This window comes from Chiloscyllium punctatum, chromosome 9 (assembly GCF_047496795.1).
Source record: "Chiloscyllium punctatum isolate Juve2018m chromosome 9, sChiPun1.3, whole genome shotgun sequence".
In the NCBI taxonomy this organism is placed as follows: domain Eukaryota; kingdom Metazoa; phylum Chordata; class Chondrichthyes; order Orectolobiformes; family Hemiscylliidae; genus Chiloscyllium; species Chiloscyllium punctatum.
Genome location: NC_092747.1, coordinates 96,994,705 through 97,020,510, shown reverse-complemented (window position 1 = coordinate 97,020,510; position 25,806 = coordinate 96,994,705). Strand labels below are relative to the sequence as shown.

General features: G+C 41.2%; 1 long non-coding RNA gene across 1 annotated transcript in view; it reads left to right on the top strand.

Annotated features, from left to right (window-relative positions):
* LOC140481023 (uncharacterized) overlaps positions 1-25,806 on the top strand; it is a 358,110-nt gene that overhangs the window by 293,185 nt on the left and 39,119 nt on the right. The gene's annotated exons all lie outside the window — the stretch shown is intronic.

The window sequence follows — 25,806 nt, the reverse complement described above, 5'->3', positions numbered from 1 at the left end:
CACGAGTTGAGAATAACATAACCTGGCGATAGTTCACGACTCCCTCATTCGACCTTAGAGAGTGCGATGTAAAACATGCAGTCCAGATTTCTTCGGGCGTCATTACTTCATATTTATTGACCAACCTTCAGCTTTGAACTTAAAACTGGCAAAAGGTGGGAAAAATTTTGTGTCCGTCCTTGTACTCATCGAAAGGTTCTGGATGACTGCAGAGAATATAATCTCCTATCCATACTCAAGTGAACATTAATATTGTACATAAAATAAAACAGTGCATTTCTGTTTTCATTTGGAAGTGGAGTCCGATTTAAAAGTCCTGAATTTCCAAATGCTTCACCGAAAGGTTTTGCTTAAGTAGATTGTTATTAGGGGCATACTTGATAAAGGAGGAAAAGACATATTTCTTAGCCATCAATATAGACAGCTTTAGCCTGAACTCTGTACGGTAAAAACAATAACGCGAATATCGCCCATCTCATAGGCAAAGATTGATTTATTGACACTTGTCTAACGACGTTTTGACAACGTTCACGTAAACTACCTTGAGGTAGGTTTTATTACAGCAAATGTGTTCTTCAAATGTTGTTGATTTATCTGAATAATTAAACATGAAAAGTGAAAAACCAAATGAGTTTGTCTATTTAAAGCAGGTAGGAGAAAGACGTTTTGTTCAGGAAGTACACGACAGTTCTGGCAGCCCCTGTGGAGAGAGAAAAAAGAAAGTTGACGTTTCGAAACGAATATGACTTTTCCTTGAAGATAAGAAATAATCTTTCTCGACTGGGAAGTTAACTCTGTTTCTCTCCCCACGGACGTTATCAGACCTGTTGGTTCTGCCTTTACTGTAGCTTTCCAGCAGCCGCAGTATGTTTGCTTTCACTTAAGCTTTTTTCGGTGAAGAATATGATGACTATGGTGTACGAGTTTTCTTATGGACAACAACCTTCCCCTTAAATAGACCACGGTTGGCAGTCAACAGTGTACACTCAGCTGCGCTGATTATCTTGTACTGCACACTAGATGCTCTTGTGTTTATCAGTCTAGGCTGAGAGCTGGGTCTTTCTTGTGATTTCTAACTTTGCCTGTCCTTACAAAGTTAATGCTCTAAAGTGGCAGCCCACTGTGACTAGCTGGTTATACACGGATACCTTATTTATAAGACAATGGTAATTGCTGCAATTTCAGACTTACAGTTTTAAAAAATGATATTTATATTTTGTCATCTTCCTTGTCATCTACGACAAATAATGGCTCTTTGAAGGGTGACAGATGGTCAATAGGCAAGTCTGTATGCGCATATAGTTCTCAAGCATCCCTTATTTTAATCGTTCTACCGTTAATCGGCCTTCAATAATTTAATTTCCAAACTCAGGAAGATACGCTCTGCAGTTCTAGACCTCTCATTGCTCCTTCAGAACACTCTGTAAGAACTACATGTTCGACCAAGATTTTGCCCATCTGCTGTCTTACCTCAATATATGCGGTCACATTTTCTTTTATAATGCTCCTGTGAATTGCCCCAGGGATTTTGGATCCTTTCAAATGGGCTATACACATATACTTGCAATAGTATCTTATAAGAACGGAGGTATACAATCACCTAACACACAACGTATTATTTTTGCTGGTAAGATTCCTCTTTATGTTGGTTCTTGTCTTCCCTTAACACCAAATGTGACATTTCTGTACTTCGTTCAATAAATACTATCCTCAGCCCGAATAGTCGTCAGGCTAGCCCATCTTTGAAAAATGATACCTAGTGTGGCTCACAGATTCAAAACCATCTGTCTATATGCAGAAAACCATTCAAGTGATAAAATAACCGACTAATCTATCCCCACATTGCTCTAACATTCCTGAAAACACAATCAATGTTTTCAATTTTAAAAGCGTTGTAGACAGGAAATGAATTTATTTGCTTCCCGATTGAGGTGGTTGGTGGCATAGAGGGACAGATATCTTTTTGAGTTGCCTAATGAAATCATCAAGATTCTTAGACTAATAACATCCTGTTTTAATCCCAGAGATTTCTTTCCACCAAAACGCGCATTAAAATCGAGGGCAGATTTCAACTGTTGTTAAAACATCCAGCGGATGACGCTTCCCGTGAGTATTATGTGGAGGAATGTGTGATTTCGCTCTGTGTTTCGATATTATTTTGAACTGTTCTTTTTCTTTGTAACGAGGCAGAAATCCTTCTGACCAATTCTTAGCAGAGATTTTCCACAAATAGCCGGCTATGATTTGTTTGAATGGCAACGGTCCAGCGAAATTGTAAATAGGCGTGATATGCATTGAATGCTAAGGTATTGCAGTCCATATAACACAGGCATAGATCACTATATCGCTATCCTGCGCACATGCAGCAATTCTACTTGGTCACAAGCATCTTAAAACAATATTGACTCATAAAATACAGTGGCTTTCCTATTTTTGTGTATGAAGGACCCTAATGTGTATGAGTTGGATCATGTACATTATTGTACTAGTTTAAGTGTAGTATACGACATTAAAACACCTATGCCTATATCTCTATGACTCTATGACTATGTTATAACAAGAGTACAGTGAAAATACATTAACATTTTCTAAAAGGCGGTAAATTAATTCATGATATTTAATTTAAGCAAAATGAAGCCTTCCCGCGGTTAGATACGGCCGATTTAATATAGGATTTACGCAAAATCGTTTGAACGTACCAGCTATATTTTCTACACACAATCATTAATTTCAGGTCAGTTTCCACAAACTCGGAAACCAACCAATTACTGTCTGTTTTCGCATTGGTCGCTCGACTACTGAATCAGCGATGAACAGGCCAATACAACACAGCGACAGGGGTCAAAGGCCAACCAATGTGGGCTTCAATTTGTCTCAACATTTAAATCTCAGAGCCCGACTTTAAAGACGGATATGTATATTCAGTACATAAATATCAATTCACCGCAAAACATCTAGGCTGGAAGTGACTACTTACTTTGTAGAGCTACATGTCCTGTGATTGACGTGCCTATGAAACAGGGTGAATTGTATGATTTGTTATGCACTCCCTACAAATGCTGAAATGTTAGTAAACAAAAACAAAATACAACCAACAATGAGATGGTGGCTTTAATTACACAGAAGCAGTCATATAAGTTATGCCTTCGGATCAGTGAAGACTAGCTCCCTGTCTATGAGACCGGCATAATTGCGATTTTCTCCAAAGTGAAAAACGTTGTAATATTAAATATTGAAAGCCTTAATTGTGGTTTTCATCCCAGGGTGCTTGCTGGTGAACCCCTTCTGGGGAGAGATGAGAGCACGCCTGGTTGGGCTGTGGACGCCGGTGTTCTGATTATATGGGACACCCTGCTATGCCTATTGTTATCTAATTACCGCTTACAAAGCAGGGGAACCTGCACAAATGGCGTGCTTTGAAATCGGAGCCACCATCACCCCCCCCGACTTCAAGTTCAGAGCGTTCTGAGAACCGCTGTCTTGTGAAGTGGAATGGCCTTGATTTATTAGAAATTTCCAACGAAATCATTTGCCTTTTACCAAAGCTTGAATCACTGCATGCAATTTTAATTCATGGACTGCGCCACGTTTAAGTAAATGAAGCGCTAATTCATTAGGACTAATTAATTTGTTCTTTTTAAAAAGTTATACGCCGTATTGATCTGCTCGTTTTCGACAGTGATAAGATAACGGAGCGACCTGCAGTAGGATTTCTTAGTTAATACTAACAGTCACCAGTGTTTGGTGTCACAAAGTTCAACCTTAAGTGACACAAATAAAAGCGAGGCCTGGACGAAAATCGAAATATTGTATTCCTTTTCCGAGTACACAACCCCCTCTATTTATGGGGTTGATTTCAATTTAGATTTCCCAAGATTTTAGATTTCCCAGTACAAATTGTCTTACCCGTGGATTATCACTGCAGGTGCTCTGAGGTTAAAATATGAAAGCAGAACTTGAATCCAACCTCACTTCATGTCATTTGAGTTTATACTGTTCGAATACGTACAGTAACTCTCAGCCACCAGGCGGCAGTGGAGAGGAAACTGCCCCTCTTTGCCAAACCCAGATCATGTTGAGAATTGCCTGCTGCTCCCATAGGTCGTAGCAGCTGAGTTTGAAAGTGGAATGTCGAAACTCGATTGCAACCGCACTTGTGCAGACCACTTTAAATCGATATATGCAATTGAAACAAGAAGTCAAAATCCTCATTATTGTGTAGCAAACGTGAACAGCAAATAAGTCGCCAGCACATCATCATTGCAGAAGGCAAAGTGCATGCAATTTCAGCGGGGGCTTTTTCTCCCCCTGGTGATGAGCGGAGCTTTCTTACACAGGTCAGGGTTGACGGAGAAGATTGTTCATTTTTCCAGTCCAGCAGGAGGACATCAAGTCGGGAATTGTAAACGGGGGAGGGGGGCGGGGAGGAAACAGTTCTGTGCTCCTTGACTGAAACTGCAAATATCAGAAACCCCCTTACATACGGACCGCGTCGTGAGACTGAAGCCCTTTAGTTCAGGCAGAGTTGCCGTGGGATTTATACCAGGGGTGAATTTTACATTCCGTATTTACCAATCACTGGCGCGACAACTGGTCATAAACTTCGATTGTGTTCGAAATGCAATCTCAGTTGAGAGGACGCGATGCGGGCAACTCTCACTGGAAGAACGAAACTGAGTCGAAAACTGAGTTAAACAGACCTTGTTTAACATTTAAAAACAAATATTATTCATCCAGGAGATGCGTGTATCGTTAGCCTAGCCATCATTTATTTCCTATCACTAGTGGCCCTTGAGAAGGTGAGCTATCTTCTTGAACTGCTGCCGTCCATGTGCTGCAGCTAGACAAACAATGCCATTGAGTGAGGGAATTCCGGATTTTGACGTGAAGGAATAGTGATCGCATTCTAAGTCAGGAGAAAGTTAAAAATCACACAACACCAGGGTATAGTCCAACAGGTTTAACTGGAAGCACACTAGCTTTCGGAGCGACGCTCCTTCACCAGGTGACAATCACTTGATGAAGGAGCGGCGCTCTGAAAGCTAGTGTGCTCCCAATTAAACCTGTTGGACTATATCCTGGTGTTGTGTGATTTTTAACTTTGTACACCCCAGTCCAACACCAGCATCTCCAAATCATGAGGTTACTCACTATCCTGACTTGAGTTATTGCTGTCTATATTAGTGTCACACTCAATGAGTGTTGTCCTTGCTATCTTTCAGATGAGCTCCTTGTAAACATTAAATCCACCATATGAGGCAAGATTCAGCGGCAGGGAACTCAGAACTAGTTTCTGGATTAGTGGTGCTGAAAGAGCACAGCAGTTCAGGCAGCATCCAAGTAGCTTCGAAATCGACATTTCGGGCAAAAGCCCTTCATCAGGATTAAAGGCAGTGAGCCTGAAGCGTGGAGAGATAAGCTAGAGGAGGGTGGGGGTGGGGAGAAAGTAGCATAGAGTACAATGGGTGAGTGGGGGAGGGGATAAAGGTAAGAGGTCAAGGAGGAGAGGGTGGAGTGGATCGGTGGAAAAGAAGATAGGCAGGTAGGACAAGTCCGGACAAGTCATGGGGACAGTTACTGAGCTGGAAGTTTAGAACTAGGGTGAGGTGGGGGAAGGGGAAATGAGGAAACTGTTGAAGTCCACATTGATGCCCTGGGGTTGAAGTGTTCCGAGGCAGAAGATGAGGTGTTCTTCCTCCAGGCGTCTGGTGGTGAGGGAGCGGCGGTGAAGGAGGCCCAGGACCTCCATGTCCTCAGCAGAGTGGGAGGGGGAGTTGAAATGTTGGGCCACGGGGCGGTGTGGTTGTCCCGGAGATGTTCCCTAAAGCGCTCTGCTAGGAGGTGCCCAGTCTCCCCAATGTAGAGGAGACCGCATTGGGAGCAACGGATAGAATAAATGATATTAGTGGATGTGCAAGTAAAACTTTGATGGATGTGGAAGGCTCCTTTAGGGCCTTGGATAGAGGTGAGGGAGGAGGTGTGGGTGCAGGTTTTACAGGTCCTGCGGTGGCAGGGTAAAGTGCCAGGATTGGAGGGTGGCTTGTTTGGGGGCGAGGACCTGACCAGGTAGTCGCGGAAGGAACGGTCTTTACGGAAGGCGGAAAGGGGTGGGGAGGAAAATATATCCCTGGTAGTGGGGTCTGTTTGGACGTGGCGGAAATGTCGGCGGATGATTCGGTTTATGCGAAGTTTGGTAGGGTGGAAGGTGAGCACCAGGGGCGTTCTGTCCTTGTTACGGTTAGAGGGGTGGGGTCTGAGGGCGGAGGTGCGGGATGTAGACGAGATGCGTTGGAGGGCATCTTTAACCATGTGGGAAGGGAAATTGCGGTCTCTAAAGAAGGAGGCCATCTGGTGTGTTCTGTGGTGGAACTGGTCCTCCTGGGAGCAGATCGGCAGAGGCGGAGGAATTGGGAATACGGGATGGCATTTTTGCAAGAGGTAGGGTGGGAAGAGGTGTAATCCAGGTAGCTGTGGGAGTCGGTGGGTTTGTAAAAAATGTCAGTGTCAAGTCGGTCATCATTAATGGAGATAGAGAGGTCCAGGAAGGGGAGGGTGGTGTCAGAGATGGTCCAGGTAAATTTAAGGTCAGGGTGAAATGTGTTGGTGAAGTTGATGAATTGCTCAACCTCCTCGCGGGAGCACAAGGTGGCACCAATGCAGTCATCAATGTAACGGATGAAGAGGTGGGGAGTGGTCAGAACTAGTTGCCCACTTCAATGATCTTCCAATCTGTCTGCAGTGTCATTCATCTATTACCCAAAGTCCCATTTACATGTGGCACCAAGTCAAAGGGCATATAACAGTAATGTTGTTAGTAAGCAGGTAAGCAATTTAACACCTTGAAGCATTCCCACACAGAAAGGTTACAATAGTTCAGTTTGCATTTAAAAGGTCCAAGCATCATAATAAGTGGTTAGGATTTATTTTAGCTACCTAAATCCAAGGTAGACAATTTAAAATCGTTTCTGAAAATGTGAAAACTTACGACAAATAGAAATTTGACATTTCAGAAAATGTAAAGTGAGCTTTTGAAGGCCAGTGCGGGTGTTTCACGGAAATCCTGAAGTTAATAGCAATTTAAAACTTAGTTACAACACCTTTTAAATTGTACAGTTTTTCAAAGCGTTATATAGTGAGACTAGTAATAAGAATGGATGTTCTTACCTGAATGTGGAATGAACATCCAGTGGAAGTGATGGATGTGGGTACAGAGCAATATTGATGACATTTGAATAAGTCATGAATTAGAAATGTTTAGAGGGATATGGACCAAGTGCATACAGGTGGAACTTGTTTAGTTTGGGATTATGGATGGTGTGGAGTGTTTGAATGGTCTGTTTCCATGCTGAATGACTCTATGATCACTATTTCCCACTGATTGCATTCTGGGGTGTCTCAAAGCATGCTTCACCGACACCAACATCTAGATTTCTATTATTCTATGCTTGTACACTCTCTTTTGTTGTCACTTCTAGCTGAGTCATGACAGAGAACACTGACAGTTTCACTAGCAATATCGCTGTCAAATTCTGGCTCCTGTGAACAGCGAGTGTTCTTCTGCGACTTGCCTCTCAAGCTACATAAGGAGGAGAGTTGAGCCATTAAGGACTGAGATGGGGAGTTATTTCTCCACTCAGTGAATGTGGATCACTGGAATTATCTATCCAGAGTGTTGGGGATGTTGAGTTGAGTTCGATCAAGGAAATCAATAATAGATTTTTATAATTAAAAGTAACCAGGGATATAGAGACAGAGTCATACAGCGTGGAAACAGGCACTGCGGTCCAACTAGTCCACACCAACCAGGTTTCAAAACTAAACTAGTCCCATCTGCCTATATGTGGCCCATACCCCCCAACCCTTTCCTTTTCATGTAGTTTTAAATGTCTTTTCCAAATTTTTTTTTAAACATTGTAACTGTACACACATCCACAACTTCCTTGAGCAGTACATTCCACACACAAACCATTCTCTCTGTAAAAACTTTGTCCCTTGTATTCTTTTTAAAACTTTCTTCTCTCACCTTAAAATATTCCCTGTAGTTTTTGATCTCCCCCACTCTCGGGAAAAGGCCCTTGAGATTTAACTTATCTGTGCCCCTCATGATTTTATAAACCTTTATAAGGTCACCCCACAACCTTCTACACTCCAGTGAAAAATGGACCAGCCCATTTTTATAATTCAAATCCTCCATTCCCACCAACATCCTTGTAATAATAACCTTCCTATAGCTGAGTGACCAGAATTGTGCCCAGTACTCCAGAAGAGGCCTCACCAACATCCTCCACATTCTCAACATGACATACAATTCCAATACTCAAAGGTTTGAGCAATAAAGGAAACCACCCTTTTTACCTGTGACAGAAATTTCAAAGTATTATGTACCAGAAACTCAGTCTCCCTGTTCTACAACACTACCCAGGACCCTGCCATTAATTGTACAAGTCCTGCCCTTGTTTGTTTACCAAAATGCAGCACCTCACATTTATGCAAATTAAACTCCAGCTGCCACTCCTCAACCCATTGAGTCAATTAATTACGATCTCTATGTAATCGTAGATAACCTTCTTCACTATCCACTAAACCACCAATTTTGGTGTCATCCAAAAACTTACTATAACCATGCCTCCTATACCCTCAACCAAATTGTTTTATATAAATGACAAACAAAAGCGGAACCAGTACTGATCACTGTGGAAATCCTCTGGTCACAGGTCTCCAGCCCAAAGAAAATCCTCCAGCACCGCCCTGTCTCCTACTGCCAAAGTTCAAAATCACACAACACCAGGTTATAGTCCAACAAGTTTATCTGGAGGCCACACTAGCTACCTGACAAAGGAGAAGTGTTCTAAAAGCTAGTACTTCCAAATAAATCTGTTGGACTATAACCTGGTGTTGTACCATCTTGTTGCCAGCCTTATCCTTCATTCTAACTGAGACATAACCCTTTTGAATGCTAATTATCACACTTTTGAAAGCCTCCCACTTGTCAGTCAGCCCTTTACATGTGAACAGTCTACTCCAATCAACTCTCATCTCATACCATTAAAATTTGCCTTACTCCAATAAAGAACATTAACTTTTATGGAAGGCTAATCTTTTTCCATGATTATTTTAAAATCTATAGAATTATGATCACTAGTCCCAAAGTGTTCCCCTACGAACAGTTCAGTCTTTTGCCCTGCCTTATTTCCCAAGAGAAGATCAAGTGTTGCTTCTTCTCTAGTAGGCACAATTACTTATTAATAAAGAAAATTTTTATGAACACAGTTAACAGATTCTTCAACATCCAAGCCCCAGTCCCATTATGGCAGTCCCAGTCAATGTTTGGAAATTTAAAATCCCCTACCACTACAACCCTAATATTCTTATAAAACGGAGATCTCTTTATATATTTGCCCCTCAATTTCTCTCTCTTGGACTGGGGGTGGGGGGTGGGGAGGGAGCTATAGTACAATCCCATCATAGTGATCATCCCTTTCTTATTTCTAATTTCTACCAATATAATTTCACTAGATGATCCTTTAGACAGATCCTCTCCAATTACAATAGTAATGTTTTCCTCAATCAAAAATGCCGCTCCCCCTCCTGTCTTGCTTCCCTTCCTATAGTACCTATAACTCGGACCATCAAGTTGGCAGTCCTGCCATTCCCTCAGCTAAGTTTCTGTCATAGCTATGACGTCCCAGTCCCATGTTCCCATGCTTGCTCTGAGTTCATCAACCTTATCTTTAAAACCCCTTATATTGAAATAAATGCAGTTCAATTCTACAGAGTTACCTTGTTCTCTGACTTGCCTTTTCTAATTAACTTGCTTTGTTCCGATTCATAACCATCCTCATCTGTCTTTCTGTTTTTATTGCTAAGTAATTGCTAACAATTATTTTTTAAAAACTTTACAAACCCTGCTTAAGGTAAGATTCATTCTTAGTGCCCAAGACCTGACTGCCACTTCTATTTTCCCGAGAGACTATCCCCTTCAACCTGCACCAATCAACCACACTGCCCTGTGGCCCAACGTTTCAACTCCCCCTCCCACTCTGCCGAGGACATGGAGGTCCTGGGCTTCCTTCACCGCCGCTCCCTCACCACCAGACGCCTGGAGGAAGAACGCCTCATCTTCCGCCTCGGAACACTTCAACCCCAGGGCATCAATGTGGACTTCAACAGTTTCCTCATTTCCCCTTCCCCTACCTCACCCTAGTTCCAAACTTCCAGCTCAACACTGTCCCCATGCCTTGTCCTACCTGCCTATCTTCTTTTCCACCTATCCACTCCACCTTCCTCCCTGACCTATCACCTTCAGCCCCTCCCCCACTCACCTATTGTACTCTATGTTATTTTCTCCCCACCCCCACCCTCCTCTAGCTTATCTCTCACCGCTTCAGGCTCTCTGCCTTTATTCCTGATGAAGGGCTTTTGCCCGAAACGTCGATTTTACTGCTCCTCGGATTTTGCCTGAACTGCTGTGCTCTTCCAGCACCACTAATCCAGAATCTGGTTTCCAGCATCTGCAGTCATTGTTCTTACCACCTTTATATTACAGACGCAAACATTGTGTAATTAGCTGTGAAGTTCACAATATATTTATCAGTCCTGTCAGCCATGCCCCATTAGGTAACACTTTGACCTGAGAGATGGCCAATTGTGGGTCTAAGCGCCATTCCAAGATTTCAGCTCAAAACTCCAGCCAGAGAGCAATGATCTGTCAGAGCCACTGTTGTTTAGTTGAGGGAAGGACTGATTTGTCCTCTTATGTGGATTTTAAAACGTCCATGGCATTATTTTAAAAAAAAAGCAGGAAAATTATTCCCAGTGATCAGGCCAATATTCATCCCACAGCGTCACATAAATCTGGTCATTTTCACATTGCTGACTGTGGAGATTGCTTTCTGCCCTACGTTGGAATAGTGATTGTTCCTCAAAAGCATTTCATTGGCCATAAAGTACTTTGGGATTCAATTGAGATTTTATCCATTTAAAGAAATATGGAGTGCATAAAATCAAGGATGTATGAAAAGTTAAATGTGTAGAGGGTTTAGGCAATATAAACATTTTTTAAAAATAAATTTAATATTTGCTCATTTCAGGCGCCCAGGTTCACATTAAGTACACTTGGATGCAAAAATAACATTAGTATGCTTCTCAATATGTATATCTTCACTGCACCAGTACTCTAATTTCATGTTCCTATTTTAGTCATTCTGGCTGGCTTTTGGTTTTTGAGCAGTATTCTCAGGACCACTGGTATGCCACCTATACACTAGTAATGTGACATTCCCCGTGCTTGTGACTTTGATGCTGACCAAAACAAAGACATATTCCAAGAGCTGACCAAAACCTTGATCGAAAAGGTAGAATTTAAGGAGCTTATTAGGATGTGGTGTGGTGGGGTTAGTGGTGTATGTGGTTGGAGGGGATATTGAGAAGGCTTTTTAAAAGAGGAATTCTCAATTTTAGGCCCCAGAAGATTCAAAGCATCACTGCCAATCGGGAGAGAACTGAAAACTAGGGGCAGAAAAGGGCAGAATTGTAGCAAATGACAAATCTTGCAAGGTTCATGGTTGGAGGACAGTATTAGGGATTTGCAAATTTACAAGTATTAATCTCTGGACTACCCCGAGTGCTACATGAAAATAAGTACAACAAAAGGAGGACAAGACAACTAAATCTGTAGCTGCAAAGAGGGTGCAGGAGAGTTAGCTTTAGAAGGGAACTTGGGACAGATTCTATAGAAGATGGTACCTGTATAAGCCACACAGGGTATAACTGAAGAGAACCAGAACCGAGTTACTTGTTGGGTGTTTTGCTGATGCTAATGGGTGGCTTTAAACTAACTCTGCAATGGGGTGGGAACTAGGAGTCAATATTACAGAGTGATAATAGGGTGCAAAAAGCACTGGGAGAGACAGCATTAAAACAGAGAATAGGAAGTTAACACTTGGTGTTGCAGAATGAAAGAAAGAAGTGGAGCTTAAATTGTAGTTACACTGCATTTTTGTGAATGCATGGGATGTGGTCAATAAATTGTTAAGTTACAGGTGCTAGCTGCAATATGGTGTGATGAAATGTGGCTATAACCAAGACTTGGCTCAAGAGCAAAGCAGAACTGGACAGAAATTGGGTACAAGTATTCAGAAAAAATAGGAAAGAAAAAAGAGAATGTGTGAAAGAGAGCATTGTAATGCCGCAAAAGAGGATGTCTCAGAGGGCTCAAAGATAGAGTCTATTTGGCTAGAACTTGGAGAAGAAAAGGGAGTAATGACTTTGCTTGATGTAGCCTATACCCACTTAACTAGTGCAAAGGATGTAGAGAAGACCTGCAAGGGGATTACGGTGTTGCAAACAATAGTGTAGTTATAATGGCAGATTTCAATTAGTAAAACTATTTATATGCCAAGTATGCTAAGCTCTGTAGTCTTGCTATATTCAATTGTGAATGGCAGTGAACAGTTCAACAACTAACAAGAGAAAGCAGTTTTGCAAATAAACATCATCTGCAATTATGGGAGAACATGGTAAAGCAAAGTGAAAAACCAAAGCATATGCAACCACCTTCAACCAGAAATGCTAAATGGATAATCCATTTCATTCTCTTGAGGACCCCAGCATTACAGATATCAGTATTTAGTAGGTTTCAATCCTCATGCAATCAAGAAATGGTAGAAGGCATTGGATAAGGCAAAGGCTATGGGTCCTGACAAAACATTGGCAATCGTCTGAAGAGCTAGCTGCATCACTGGTCACACTGTCCAGTAGAGTCATAACAATCTTATTAGATTAGATTCCCTACAGTGTGGAAACAGGCCCTTTGGCCCAACAAGTCCACACCGACCCTCTGAAGAGTAACCAATCCAGACACATTCCCCTACATTGACCCCTGACTAATGCACCTAACACGATGGACAATTTAGCAGAGCCAATTCACCTAACCTGCACATCTTTAGATTGTGGGAGGAAACCGGAGCACACAGAGGAAACCCATGCAGACATGGGGAGAACATACAAACTTCACACAGACAGTTGCCCAGGGCAGGAATCAAACCTGGGACCCTGGCGCTGTGAGGTAGCAGTACTAACCACTGAGCCACCCATACCTAATGATGTGGAAAATTGCTGAAGTATTTCCACCAAAAGAGGAAATCCAACCCAGCCAATTATGCCTCTTCTGTCTGCTGTCATTCATCAGCAAAGTGATGAAAGTTGTTCTCATGGTGCATTTTCTCAGCAATAACCTCCTTTCTGAGTCAGCGCGAGGACAATTTAGCTCTTGAACCCGTTACATTCTTGGGCTAAACATAAACAACAAAAAAAAAATGAAGATGTATTAGTGACCACCCTTGAAATCTAGGATGCAGTTGACCATGATTGGTATTAAGGAGCCCTTGCAAAACTGAAATGGATGGAAGTCAAAGAAAACTCTCCTGGTTTGAGTCATATCTAGCACAATAGAAAGATGATAATAATTGTTGGAGATGAATAATCTCAATCCCAGGACACACTGCAGAAGCACCTCAGGGCACCTTTTGTTTTTAAAATCAACGTGTTGAGGTTTATTGTTACAACACACCTCTGGAGCAGGTGGGAGTTGAATCTAGGCGTCTTGGCCCAGAGGAAACGATACTATCACCACCTCACAACAACCCTCAGTTCCACAGGGAACGGTCCATGGCCATTTTCAGCTGCCTCATCAATGATCTTCTCTCAATTATAATGACAGAAGTGGAAATGTTTGCTAAAATTTGAATGATGCTCAGCACCATTTGTCCCTTCTTACATGCTGAGGCAGTCCATGCTCATAGCAGAAAGACCTGGACAACATCCAGACTTGTGCTTATGAATGGAAAGTAATGTCCAATAAGAGGGAACTTCCAACAAGAGGGAATCCAAATCAGCTCCCTGTGACATTCAATGGCATAACATTGCTGAATTACACTCAAATAACATGTCAGCATTTATCATTGTCCAGAATGGAACTGGGTCAGCCACATGAATACTGTGACCCATGGGCAGATCAGAGGCTGGGAATTTCTGAAGTAACTCACTTCCTGTCTCCTCCAAGTATGACCACCAACTAAAGGTGCAAGTCAAAGAGTGATTCAATGCTTACTACTTGCCAAGATGGGTACACTCAAGAAGGTTGTAACATCCAGGAAAAAAATATCAATTTGGAGTGGCACCTAACCTTCCACCTTCACTCACTTCACCACCAACCGAGTGGTAACTGTGTTTGCCAGCTAAAAATGCATGGCAACTATATACTCAGACTCTTTTGACAACACTGCATAAACTTGCAACTTCATGGCCTAGAAGAGCAAGGATAGAAGATGCATTGGAAAACCATCACCTATAATTTCACATAAAGTCACATCCATCCACCCATCCCAGTTTGGAAAATATATCACTACGCCTTTTGACTGCGTGATAAAAATCCTGGATCTTGCTTCTTAACATCACCGTGCACACAACAAACCTCCAGACTACCGATTCATGTAAATAACTCACCACCAACTTCTCCAGTGCAATTAGAGGTAGGCAATAACGACTAGTATGGTCAGTGATGCCCCATGAAAGAATGATTAAAACAAAACACTGGAGGCCATCAAAAAAAAACAACCAACAACAAAAAAAATCAAATGTCAGATTCAGAAAAAAATCTTTATCAGAGAATGATGAATGTGAGACTTGCTACCATAGAGGATTGCTGAAGCAAGTATGATAATTGTATTTATTGGAGGCTGGATAGGCATAGGAGGGAAAAGGGAATCAAGGATTATGCATGTCAGGTTAGATGAGGAAGGATGAGATGCTCAGATGAAACATAAATACCAACATGGATTGGTTGGCTGTTTTTGTTTTAAATTCTATATAAAACAAACAATAAAAATACAACAACTGATATGTAACAGATAATCATTTACAAAGAGATAACTGGCTGTCTAGTGGACTTCCCTATATGACACCATTAACTGCACTCCTCAAGTAATACATTACTCATGAAGCATGTTGAGATTTGCTGATATTGTGAAAAATGTCATTTAAAGTTTGGGTTTTGTCTGGGTAATGTTCAAAGTATGGAACTAGTTAGCTCAGTTAGTTAGACAGTAAGCAGGTGGATCAGGTGAACGGTGTTCAGTTCCCATTATGGCTGAGATTGACTTGTGACCTGCCTCCTTATCCTAAGCAAATAATCACCAAGCTGCTGCCTTCAGGCACAGAACTCAAGAAGAAGAATGCTCAAAGTCTGATATGAACTGCATTACAACTGCTGGAAGCACTATGAGAGTATCTCACCTCGGACAATGGGACAATGCTTCACACGCTGGCATGATAACAAAAAAAAATCAAAGCACAACAAGCCGGGCTGCAATTGTTAGAAAAATAATTCCCAAACAGAGACTCATGAAATGATGTATACTAAAGAAAACAGCAGCCTATTATTTTATTTGCCATGAAAGCTCGTGCTTGCACTATTGAAAATTATGCAGCTTTCACAGTGTTGAAATACATTCAGCCTTACACCAACATTTTCTACTACAGAATAACAAATAATAAAGCAATTCCAATTCTGTAATTTACTACAACAGTTAGACCATTTTAATAACATATGTAGGCATTTGTTTATCCACTATTGCTTGTATTACTTCCAGTGTTGTTTGTTGTTTTGTCACTGGGAGTTGCATGAAACAAGGATATGCTACAGAAGTATCATGCTAATAACTTCAAATAAACAAACAAAAGTTGTCAAAAATTTTCATTTTGCATCTTCTGAATGCAAACCTTATAGGCACTAAAGAACACATATAGGAACTGCAGTAGGCTCTTTGTCTGTTTTGATTAGATTCCCTCCACTGTGGAAACAGGCCCTTCTGCCCAACAAGTCCACACTGACTCTCCGAAGAGTAACCCAGCCAGACCCATTTCCCTCTGACTAATGCAACTAACGCTATGGGCAATTTAGCATGGCCAATTCACCTGACCTGCACATCTTTGGACTGTGGGAGGAAACCGGAGCACCCAGAGGAAACCCACGTAGACATGGGGAGAATGTGTAAATTCCACAGAGTGTTGCCTGAGGCTGGAATCGAACCTGGGACCCCAGTGCTGTGAGGCAGTAGTGCTAATCACTGAGGCCACCGTGCATCTGTTGCACCGTTCAACAAGATCATGGCTGATCTCGCTCAGGCCTCAACAACTCTTTCTGCCAGCTCAACTTTGCATATTAATTTTCAGTGACGCAAACAAGTCTTTGTCTCTCACTATTTAATAAATATTCTATATTTGTTTCTTTTCTTAACTGTGGACAACCATACATTTCTCCACATTGCATTCCATCTATCAATTTTTTTATCCACTTACTTAGCTTTTCTAAACAATCCTAAAGCACCTTTGCATTCTCCTCACAACTCACATTTCCACCTGTTTTATAACATCTGCAAACTTGGAAATATGATACTTCATCCAAATCAGTATAGATAATGAATAGCTGGGGTCCAAGCACTAACCCATGCAGTATACCCCTAGTCATAGCCTGCCAATGGGCAATGAAAAATTGTCTCCTTCTGTTTTCTGTCTAAACTGTTCTCAATCTATGCCAGAATATGCCCACCAACTATTGTTGTCTAACTTTGTTTGCCAATTTTTTGTATAGGACCTTACCAGAAGCTTTCTAGAAATCTAGATATACCACATGCGCTGCTTCCACCATTCTTTTAAAAAACTCACCCTGAAAAAAAAATTCAGCAGGTTTGTTAAACATAATTCACCTTTCTTAAGTCCATGCTGACCCTGCCCATGCTATCATAACTTTATTAGAGATTCTAGCATTTTCCTTATCACTGACATTAAACTTAATTATTGGTTTTCCCTTTAAATTGGTATTCTTGTGAACTGGCCTGATAATTGCAATACAATAAACTGACAAACTGGCTTTTTTCAGAAACATTCAAGATCTGTTTTACCATTTGTAGAACCATATTTGTTTTTGCTTATTTTTCCTCCTATTTTACATACATATAGTGTTTTTCACTAGTTTACTCTCATATTTCATTTTCCAAATTCTAAAATGCTCCTAATCCTCAGACATAATTTTTTTTTAAACTTTACAGGCCTCTACCCTTAAGCTACTAAAATATAAATGATTTTGTTAGCCATGTCTTGGCTTTTTGCATTAAATAAACTTTTTTATTGCTGCAAACTACGTGAAAAGAGTTAATACATAATTTCACAATCTAGATTTCATACCTATATAATTTCCTTTCTTTCGGCATATAACCATGGATTCTGATTGGACCACTACTTTCAAATTTAAAATGAAATTCTAACCTTTTCTGGTCACTGTTACCTGAAAGTTCCTTTCCACCAATTTATCAAATACCCTTTTCCATTGTACAATTATGGAGCTAAAATAGCCTGTTTGTTAATTGGTTTCACAAGGTACTGCTCTAGAAAACCATCTTTTATGCATTCCAAGAATTCATCCTCCACAATATTAGTACTAATTAGGTTTACTCAGTATCACCAGTGGTCTGACATTTCTGACAAATCACTCCAGTGTCCTTGTTACATACAGTTCTAATTTTCTCATATAAACTGTAATTTAGAGGCCACCAAATAGCTTATGTTCCACCTAAACTCTTTCTGTCTTGAACTTCAGAACTAAAGTAATCACCCACTAAAACATTAATGACTTCTCTAATTAAAGTTAAACCACCATCATTTTTGAGCTTCCTGTCCTTCTTGAATGTTACATAACCTTGGATACTCAGGTCCAAGCTTTGGTTCCTTTGTAACCACCTCCCTTTACTGGCCATCAGATCACACATGAATTTCATCCATTTGTGGTCAGGTGACCAGCAGAAATGCTTAAAAGACTGGTTAAGAGCTAAAATGAGGCATGCTGGGAATTTTGGGCAAGTGAGTCTAAACTCTGATCTCAGTTAAAACCGCAGCGAGGATATGTTGTATCCTGCAGTTTCTTGTGTTTACCAAGTAAGACAAGTGCCACAGTGTCTCTAGGTCGACTGGCATCATTTTACTTTATACGGAACATGGAATGTCACTGTTTACAATGTGACATAAACAATTGCCAAATGTTTACCAGTAAATTCCATTGGCTGGGATTGAACAACGTGATCAGGCTTTGATCAATTTATTGGCCGAGTGCCAGAGAATGTTCAGGAAGTCAAAGGACATTTTGAGATAAGTTAGCACGATAAAGGAATTTCTCAGGAGAAGCCTTCAAGACCAACATTTGAGAAGTATGTGCCGAGAAGTTACCTTCAGAGTCGACAAATTAACTATGAGGAGAGATCTACACAAAGAACAAAGTTGGCCACTTCACTTGAACCTGGGGAGTATTTGAATCAAGCCAAACTTATGGAATTAAAATTAGGGTTAAATATGGATTAAGTAAAAGTAGAGTCATAGATATGTACAGCATAGAAACAGACCCTTCAGTCCAACCCGTCCATGCTGACCAGATACCCAAACCCAATCTAGCCCCACCTGCCAGCACCCAGCCCATATCCCTCCAAACCTTTCCTATTCCTATCTGAAAATGTGTTGCTGGAAAAGCGCAGCAGGTCAGGCAGCATCCAAGGAACAGGAGAATCGACGTTTCGGGCATAAGCCCTTGTTCAGCCCTTTTCCTATTCCTATACCCATCTAAATGCCTCTTAAATGTTGCAATTGTATCAGCCTCCACCACTTCCTCTGGCAGCTCATTCCATACACATACCACCCTCTGTTTGAAAAAGTTGCCCGTTAGGTCTCTTTTATATCTTTCCCCTCTCACCCTAAACCTATGCCAACTAGTTCTGGACTCCCCGACACCAGGGAAAACACTTTGCCTATTTACCCTATTCATGCACTTCATAATTTTGTAAACCTCTATAAGGTCACCCCTCAGCCTCCGACGCTCCAGGGAAAACAGCCCCAGCCTGTTCAGCCTCTCCCTATCACTCAAATCCTCCAAACTTGGCAACATCCTTGTAAATCTTTTCTGAACCCTTTCAAGTTTCACAACTTCTTTCCGATACGAAGGAGACCAGAATTGCGAACAATATTCCAACAGTGGTCTAACCAATGTCCTGTACAGCCGCAAATTGACCTCCCAACTCCTCTAAGTGAGAGAAAGTTAAAGCTAAATGATTAAGAAGTAAGTGTTGCAACAAATGTATGTTTCATAATGAGTATTAGTACTTAAAAAGTTAAAACAAACAAGGGCTTAATTAAATTCTGAGTTGGTTCCCTTCCTTTTGTCTGAGACATACAAAGAAATAATTAATGGGTGGCACAGTGGTTAGCACTGCTGCCTCACAGTGCCGGAGACCCGGGTTCAATTCCTACCTCAGGCAACTGACTGTATGGAGTTTGCACATTCTCCCCGTGTCTGCGTGGGTTTCCTCCCACAGTCCCCAAAAAAATGTGCAGGTTAGGTGAATTGGCCATGCTAAATTGCCCGTAGTGTTAGGTGAAGGGGTAAATGTAGGGGAATGGGTCTGGGTGGGTTGCACTTCGGCGGGTCGGTGTAAACTTGTTGGGCCGAAGGGCCTGTTTCCACATTGTAAGTAATCTAATTCCTTAATTACTTAAAAAAAGTTTGAGTACTCCCTTTTGGGCAACATGTTTTATTGTGAATTCAGTGGGCAGATGAATTTTCTTTTACTGTTTTGGTAAGTCTTAGTAAATTGATGTACAAAGACACATTGGTTCAGTGAGGATGATATTCACTAAAGTTTAGAAGGAGACAGGGTGGATCTCATAGAAACCTATAAAATTTTAACCGGACTACACAGAGTAAACACAGGATGTTTCTGACGACAAGGGAGTCCAGAACTGGGAGGAGGGTCACAGTTTAAATATACGAGGCGGACCACTTCGGATGGAGATGATGAGAAAACTCACGCAAAGTGGCAAGCCTGTGGAGTTCTTTGCCACAGGAAGCGGTTGAGGCTAAAACATAGAGTGTCTTCAAGAGGAGTTAGATATAGTTCTTACAGCTAAAGGGATCAAAGTGTATAGGGCTAGAACAGAAATAGCGTACTTAGTTGAATGATCAGATATGATCATATTGAATAATGGAACAGGTTCAAAGGGCTGAACTACCTACTCCTGCTCCTATTTGCTATGTTTCTATGCTAATAACTTCTCTGTTCATTTATTTTACATTAGATATTATGAATAACCAGCCCTAAAATGGTATCCCATCAGGAAAGGAAATAAAAAGTCAGCCTAAGGCTGGCAAACGAAATTCATTTAACTTTTTAAGCAAAAAGCTCAGACATATAATGATTTACAGGACTCTAAATCTCTTCACTTAGCTGTGTGAGGGACAACATATGAATACTGACATCTCCAGAGCCACCTTGCTTGATTTCAAAACTACAACATTAATCCTGCAAAGAAAAATAACCTTTATTTTAAAAGACAGATATTACAATACTGTGTCAGAAATAACATGGTGTTAAACTGGCAACTACAAATTATTGTCAAGACACACAAATTAAAGCTGCCCTTACAGGAGCATACCTTTTTTAAATATATAGAATCACAAAGTAGTTCATTCATTCTCTTGCTTTTCCAAGCCCTGCCATGTTCTACACTATTCCATCCTTTGCATTGAGTGAACACTTATTTTCCCTAACATCACTCCGCCACTAGTTTTAACAATGCTGAAGTGCAAGGTCTCGCCGTCTGAGATTTTCAACAGCAATGCCACATTAGATGGCATTTTTAACTCCTCACTGTTAAAATTTCTGCATTCATTTCAATTACCTTATAACCTACAAGGAAGATCTCATTACATAGCCACAAAAATATTCCCTTATTATTGATTATGTACCATGCCTCCACTGTCTCTTTTCCTATCATCCTTTTCTCGGTAATGGTTTAAACCTACCAAAGGCAATTATTATTTTACACTGTGCTGTTCTACCCAATCCTTCCTGCACATTCTTGAGATCAGGAGCCACAGATTTTGTCATCTTTTACCAGATCTCCTCAATCATGGATTCAAACATTTCCCCAATGACAGTTGTAAGACTCACTGATCTGCAGTTCCTAGGTATCTTCGTCTATCTTTCTTGAATAGCTGTTTTAATTTTGTGCTTTTCTAATCCCCTGGGAAGACCTTTCTTGAATACAGGGAATTTTGAAAGATTACAAGCAATATCTACGCAGCTGCTTACTTTTTGATCGTAATATGCAAATCCTTGGGCTAAGAGGTCTTATCAGCATTTAGTATGATTAATCCTTCTCGTTTTTTTTCCTCAAGTGATAGTTTGAGCAGCTTCCACTGCTGTCTTGTGGATCCCTATCCCAGTCCCTGTCTTGCTTACTTCTGGCCCGTCGCATGGGTCAAACCTGAGGCACTAAAGCCAAAAGATTATAAATGCATCCTAGATGGAGGGAAAAAAAAGATCCAGACAGCTTTCTTTGTCCATTAAGCGTCTGTGTCTGAAGCTAGTTATTTTTAACTGAAAATTTTCAGTTGGCAAATGTGGTTGCTGTGGATTACAGTGGTGCTCAGAAACTTCTGCATTCTACAGATGCCATCTTCCACATCAGTGCTATCGCATGCTGGCTAGTGTTTTATGGTTTGAAATATCACTCAGTGATTATTCCTATATATCCCCCCTACTGGCTCAAACTACTGCTTGAGTTTAGAAGGAGTTAAAAAGATAAGCAGGTAGGTGATTGTTGAGTTTTACCTAAATAAGGTCCACAGATTTCAGGTCTACTGCTTGTTTCACCCACTCCTTGTCAAAAGGCCACAATGGCACTTCCTTCATCACTACACAAAATTCTGAGTGAACTACCTTGTCAACTTATAGATAGTTGTAATCAAACATTCACATCTGTTATGACACGTTTCAGGAGCAGGAGCGACTTGAACTCAGGCCGCCTGGCTCAAAGGTGGGGCGCTTGTGTCACAAGCACCCCACTTTCTCAAAATGTACACTGTTCAGCTGGCTCCCCCATACTACTTACTTCAATGCAACACCAAGAAGTTTGATATTCCCACCATAAAACCTGCCCAACCTTTCTCTCCGCTATACCAGATAACCTGTTTAGCAGGCACCATAGAAATACCTACAGTGTAGAAGCAGGCCATTCAGCCCAAGCCCACACCACCCCTTCCAGACCAACCCGCCTACTCTATCCCTGTAACCCTGCATTACCTATGACTAATCCTCCTAGCCTGCACATCCCTGGACACTGGGTAGTTTAGCATGGACAATCCAATTAACCTGCACATCTTTAGACTGGCAGGGGGAACTGGAGCGCCCAGAGGAAACCCACGCAGACATGAGAAGGATGCGCAAACTCCAAACAGACAGTTGCCAAGGCTGGAATTGATCCTGGGTCCCTGCTGCTGAGAGGTAGCAGTGCAAACTACTGAGCCACCGTGTCACTTAGGAAGTGAGCTATGATTTGATACCATATCCATTATCAAACTGTTTGCTTCACTTTTGTTACTGCTGAAACCCTTATTTTGGCACCTCCCCAGATTTGCCTTCTTACTCTCCTTGATGGTTTTGCCAGTGTAAATTCCCATCTTGTCTGCATTATATTGTATTCCTTATTTACTTTTCATTAGACCTAACAAATGTCCCTCATTTGTTCCTGGTACCCCAATTTTCAAGGCAAATTGAAAAGGTACATGGCACCTCTCTCACAGCTTCTGCAAACTCAGGCTCTATAATCCCAGTCCTTGGCCAGCCTTCCTCTAAATAAGGACACGACATTTGTGGCAAAGTTTCAGAAATCTCAACCCCCCACTTTTCCTGGAGCTCTGCAGAAACCTCCCCTCGTGCTATTTCCAATACCTTCGAAAAGATTTTAACTTGCATATTGGCAGCAAATAAAACAACAACATTACAAATCTACATTAATACAATAATGCTGGTGAAATTTTTAGAAAGTCTTAATCTTTAAAGCAAAGTCTGAATGAATATGATCAACATTCCCTTGCGGTCCCACATTTTAAGAAAAGCGCTAAATAGCAGCTCAACTTAAACCAATGAAACCTGAATCGCATTATAGCCAACATAAGTAAAGAAAGTTCGATTTCTACCAAAAATGGTCTAAATTCTTCAATCATGTTCATGAATTGGCTTTGAAGAAATGTGCGTTACAGCAGGACCAACCATGTTTTTCAGGGAACCTCTGTTATCAGACTATCAAAAATCCGAATTTTGAACTATCCAAAGACGATCTCAAGATCCCAATACAACATTACAATGAGGTGTTACCAATTCTGATTGCGTCTTTTGCTTACAATGATTACAAGTGAATTCAGCTTACTGAAATGCTGCGCAGATATCGTTGGGAACCCAGGCAGAGTCTCCAAATGACTCACCTCCCACCCTCTCTCCCAACACTTCCCCTGGAGTTCAACACAGGGGTGTACCCTAAACACCCCTTCCCCAGATAATCTCTCCAACGTTGCCCTGTACAGGGCACAGTGGGAACTTATCAAAAAGTTGCAGTAAAAGGTTGTGCGTGGTTGTGTGTGTGTGTGTGTGTGTGTGTGCTACTTAGAGACTCACCCCCAAAGGCAGCAGCTGTTGGTGTCCTGTCCAGATGCCATCGCCATTTCGTTACTTCATTGTGTTCTGGAGTCCCATTGGAGAGAAGAGATAAGAGGCATCCGGCCACTTCACTTCATCTGCTGGCTGGAAACAATGGGGGTTTGGGGTGGGGGGGGGTGAAGCATGGGAGTTGCGAGTGGTGTGCTGCCTAGTCTGAGACAAAGAAAGGGACCAAAACAGGCAGAGCGAGGAGAAATGAAACTTTAGAAAACTCAGTCCCAGAGGAGAGGCATTGCTTCAATTATCCAAATAAATAATTATCCAAACAAATTACTGCCTGCCCTTCTCTATCATGCGATAAGTTAGACTTGTGATATGCAAGACTTGTAGTGACTAAAACACCAAGTTAATATTTGACTACTGAAGCCGAGTTCAGTCAGTAGGTAGCAATTCTGAATCATTTAACACACCACAAGCCCAGAAGTCAATATAAAAAGGTGCCTGTGGAAGGCAGTTTCAATCAAAAACTTGACAGATTACTGGATTTATGAAGTATGCATTAAAGGGCAGCATCTTGCTATCTTAAAAGATTATTCTGACTACTGGTACCAACAGTATCTTATGCCATTTCTGCTTTTCTAATTACCTCACTTACATAAATTTATTATGATTTAGAGATGCCGGTGTTGGACTGGGATGTACAAAGTTAAAAATCACAACACTAGGTGATAGTCCAACATGTTTAGTTGGAAGCACTCGCTTTTGGAACATTGCGCCTTCATCAGGTGGTTGTGGACAATCACCTGATGAAGGAGCAGCACTCTGAAAGCTAGTGCTTCCAAATAAACCTGTTGGACTATAACCTGGTGTTGTGTGATTTTTAACTTTATAAATTTATTAGTTTTGTTATGAACTTGTCAGAACAGGATCTTTTGAAATATGCACAAAAACATGGTGAACACCAATGAGAGAGTGTGGTAATGTGTCACAGGTGACCCGAAGTCCAAGAAACTGTTTGGTTTGTGATAGTTTGCTGTTCACAGTGATAATGGAGGCTCAATACCTCCTTCCGTTACTTTGGTTGACCAGAAATCTCTCACATGTTTACTGCCTTTGATGGAAGAATGAAGAATTTATAGGTCAATAACTAGCCTGTTTAGCGCACCAGGAACATGCCTTTTTGGCCATCATGTCTAGGGGTGGTCTTGAATGAGGGCTTCTGGCTCAGAGGCAGGGGCATTACTCACTTTACAAGACTATCTGATGTCTAGTGGATTGTCTTGCAGCTACAGGTTAACAATTAGCATTATAGGATACTATATCACTCAGGGCAAGGATCCAGGGAGGAGCTAACAAATAATCTGTTGGCTTGCTTATGGGAACTGCCTCTTTGATACAAAAGGAGTGAAAGAATAGAGACAAAATCTGATCTGAAACAGGACAGTGTTGGCATTTTTGAAAATAACCTTATTGTACAAACCCCAGATCAGTGTTAAATATGGAAACTTTCCCTCACTTCTCATTTACTTATAGAGTTATAGAGATGTACAGCACGGAAACAGACCCTTCGGTCCAACCCGTCCACGCCGAGCAGATATCCCAACCTAATCTAGTCCCACCTGCCAGCACAGAGTCCATATCCCTCCAAATCCTTTATTCATATACCCATCCAGATGCCTTTTAAATGTTGTAATTGTACCAGCCTCCAACACTTCCTCTGGCAGTTCATTCCATACATGTACCACCCTCTAATGAAAAAGTTGCCCCTTAGGTCTCTTTTATATCTTTCCCCTCTCATCCTAAACCTACGCCCTCTAGTTCTGGACTCCCGATCCCAGGGAAAATACTTTGTCTATTTATCCTTTCCATGCCCCTCATGATTTCACAAACCTCTATAAGGTCACTCCTCAGCCTCCGATTCTCCAGGGAAAACAGCCCTAGCCTACATTACTGTTGCAGTAATGCACAGGAAATAACAGTTATCAAGTCAATGAACATTTATTTGTATGCACAAGACAAACAGCAATTAAACAACATTTTCCCCCTCTCAAGTATTTTCATGTGATGGTTTAAAAGATAAACCAAAAAGTAAAACCCAGACTGTATCGCAACACATTCATTCGTATTTCACTGGGGGAAAACAGAATTTAGCAAGAGATCACTTCTTTATTCATTTCTCTGCTGTAAAGAATCTATTTTATTGAAAAAAAGTCTCCTTACATTGCAGAACCATTCCTCTTCCTTTGCTTTGTGCAGTTATGTAGCTATC